The 3,694-nt window shown below is 36.3% G+C and overlaps 1 pseudogene; it reads right to left on the bottom strand.

Annotated features, from left to right (window-relative positions):
- Positions 1–229: 229 nt before the first annotated feature.
- On the bottom strand, positions 230–715 carry LOC125938176 (transcription factor BTF3-like; annotated as a pseudogene).
- Positions 716–3,694: the final 2,979 nt, after the last annotated feature.

Here is a 3,694-nt window from a genome sequence, read left to right as displayed (position 1 = left end):
AGAACTTTATTAATCTTGTTTCAAACTTTATTCCCAGGCCTCTTCAGCTTAATTAGCTACAAAGAATGAATTGTGTCTAAGCAAAAACTGAAAAGAGCTGCAGTGTCCCAGGGGTTTGGCTTAAAAGTATTAGAGATCCATGAACAAAATTTTAAAAAGCAGTCTTAGTATAAAATAGCAGCTCTCCAGAACTTCTTCAAGTTCTGTCTTCTTCAGAACTTGACTCCATTCAGTTTGCTTCAATTTTGGAAGCTTCATCAAAATTCTTCACAAGATCTGGAATTTCCTCCTCCTCCTTCTCTCAGGTGGCAAGTGGTCCTTTTCCATCAACGGATTGTGTGGGCAGAGCTTCAGCCAGTCTTCTTAAACTAGTCAGACTGTCTGCACCGAGTTGATTTAAGATCCTGGGTAGCATTTCTGTCAGCCATTTCCTCTCAGCATGACCTAGAATGGTCAAAGTGTTCGCTGCCAGGGATGCCTGAACTTTAGGCTTGTTGAAGTGGATCACTGTTCCTTGGTTTGTGAATGTATTTGCTTCTTCAATACGAGAGATATTGTTTACCTCTAACTTTAAGGAGAACTGAAGTTTTTTTATCATCTTCTGTAGCCGTTCTATGAGCCACTTTGTTCTTTTGGTGAGCGGTTCCTTTTCCACCGATGCACACTAGTGCTTGAATTTGATGAATTTCTCTTGGTTCATGATAGTTTTGTTCATCTGGTTGGAGCAGAAATAGGACCGCAGGGGACTAGAGTTGGCGCTTAGGGGGCTTAGGGCAGACTAGCCACGATTAGGTGCACATGAACCAGGACGCAAGATGGCAGCTCAACAGGGGAAATGTATTTTTATTTTATTATTATTTTTTTAACATTTATTCATCTTTGAGAGAGAGAGACACAGCATGAGTGGGGGAGGGCAGAGAGAGGGGAAGACAAAGACTCTGAAGCAGGCTCCAGGTTCTGAGCTGTCAGCACAGAGCCCAACACAGGGCTCTGAGATCACAGAGATCACAAACCATGAGATCATGACCTGAGTCGAAGTTGGAAGCTTAACCAACTGAGCCACCCAGATGCCTCAGAGGAATGTATTTTAAATGGAAGACAGAAAAGCATGAGGATTTAGTAAAGTTTTTAAGCCTATTTATTTATCTAATTGACTATACTTAATAAAGCTATTTGAATCTATTTCATTTTAATAGAAATTATCATAGGTAAAAAATGAGAATAAATGGGTTTGTTTGGTTCCATTTGTTATAATATTCATCTTGAAGTAGAGTATTCATTTTAGTGCTCTAGAAATTGAGTCTAACCATGTATTACATGTAGCATCATATAAAGGATATTTTTATAGAATTTCTTTGTTGAATATCACTCCAGATTAAATCTTTAATTAAACTGAAAAAAAACTTTGAGTCTTTATTGAGATGTGTGAAATGCTTTGATGCTCTTAAGATAAGAAGTGTTAAGTGCTAAGTATAATTAGATATAGAAAATTTGCACATGCTAGAAATTATGTTCAAAGACCACATTGATTTTTTGTGAAATTTGCATTTTGGATGAACTCCCAAAATATATGAAAGATAATTTATATAGCTCAAGAAGACTATTTTTATTACCCTCTATTTCACTATGGAAAAAAAAAAGAAACACAGATGTTTTATTATCTTTTGAAAAAGGAAATGATATTTTCTTAACATGCCACTTCCTGGGATATATCACTTCATACATAATGTGTTAAAAATAGGAAAAAACTCATTAAGTCTAGTGATGTTATGTCTAAAAAGCTCTATTTGAGTTCACAACTGATAATTTTCTGGGCTTTATCTTAAGTACGCTCTTAAGGGACAATGGACGATGACTATTTGGAAGAAATATGTTTCATGTTTGAAACAAAGGAAATCCCAATTATGTAAACGATTAAAATTAAGAAATCAAGGCACCTATATGATATCACTGTAATTGTATTTACATATCTACACATACACAAATACATTCCAGAGAAACAAATATAGAAATAAGTAATAAGATACAATGCGGTAAAATGTTGGCAGTGATTGTTGTTAGCTGATGAAATTATGAATGATTTCTTTTTTCTACTTTCTGTATTTGCCTCACTTCTTGAAAATATACTTGAATGAATGTATAATTTTAAAAACTTAAAAAGAATCTCTATTTGTCTCAGTGTGGTTAAAGAAAGAATTATTTCCTTTTAGTGACTACATTTTTCTCCTTCATAAAGGAGACAGTAATATATGTATAGTACAGATTGGTGAGCACAAGTTCAGAAAATTATTGCTGTTAAACACTTACTCTAAACATTTATATACATTAACTCAGTACACAGAATAACCTAACAAAGTTGCACTATATCTCCATTTTACAGGGGAAGAAACTGAGGCACAAAGAGACTAAGTTTCTTGCCAGAATGAACCCAGGAAGTTTGGCTCCAGGGTCCACCTCTTAACCAGTATCCTATGCCTGCACTTAACAAATATCTACTATGTGCTCTGAACTTTTGATGATGCATCATTGCTTTACGGTAAGCATGAATACCTCAGACCTGGATGGTTCTGCGTTTAAATCCCAATTCCAGTATTTACATGTAGTGTGTCTTTGGAGGAGGAACTTAGCCTCTCAGCCTGAGTTCCTTCAATAAAAGGGGATAATGGTACGATTCAGCCATAAGAAAAAATGGGGTTGCATTACATACTGGATACAGACACAAAAACTCCAAGATACATTGCTAAGTAGCTTTCCAAAGATCATATGGATACTGAGTGGGAGAGTCACAATTTGAACTCAGGCCTGCTTAATGCAACAGTAGCATGTGTTATAGACTCTTAGAGTGGCTAGAGAATCACTCTAGTTGGCAATGTTCAGTGATGCTTTCTTAGAGGAGGTTGAATTCTTTTGGTCTTTCAGTTTTATTGAATGGGCAATAAAGTTCTTTTAGCTCCAAATAAAGGTCTTATAGTAGAGTATTGGTATTTAGTCTTATAGAAGATTTCCTTTGGTCTAATAGTGGGGGCAACAGGAGTACTGAGAAATCATGACTCACTTTTGTATAGTAATCTCTTTAATTTCCTAAATAATTGCTCACCCATTTATCCAGTTTGATTTTTATAACTACAGAGGGTAGATAATATCACTATTACTGCTAAAATATCTGAGGCTCAGAGAGATCCAAGGACTACCCAACATCACACTGCAAATGAGTTGTAGAGCTGAGACTAGACCAAATAATTTGTCTTTTTCAGTGGAGTCTGAAGAGCCATGAATGCAAAGTGAAGAGTTCCCATTGGCCTCCCTGCTTGTATGTCCTAGGGGTCTGCTATATACATTTCCTTCTCTTAGCCAAGATGGCTGTCACTTCTCTTGTTGGGACCCATAATTACAGGCTTTTCAGTAATGCTTGTGGGCCCAGTGTTCCAAATCTTGTTTTTCCTAGTTTTGCTAACTTCTCTGTATAATAAATGCCAGGCAGCACTGACTAATTAGCAAACAGCAGACAATGCATGTTGATACATAACTTATTCTTCCGAGGCCCCTATTTACTGCCAGTGACTTGTGACCTCACTGTGAACCCTGGTGGCAATAAAGCTACCACTGTGATTAGGGTTAGAATACATGTAATCTTCTTAGCCTTAGTTGAAACTGTGAAAATCCCTTTCATCTTCAATTATTATTTATTTGGCCC

Source organism: Panthera uncia, chromosome D1, assembly GCF_023721935.1.
Source record: "Panthera uncia isolate 11264 chromosome D1, Puncia_PCG_1.0, whole genome shotgun sequence".
In the NCBI taxonomy this organism is placed as follows: Eukaryota; Metazoa; Chordata; class Mammalia; order Carnivora; family Felidae; genus Panthera; species Panthera uncia.
The sequence above is the reverse complement of the archived record's forward strand: the minus strand, read 5'-3'. Positions and strand labels throughout refer to the sequence as shown.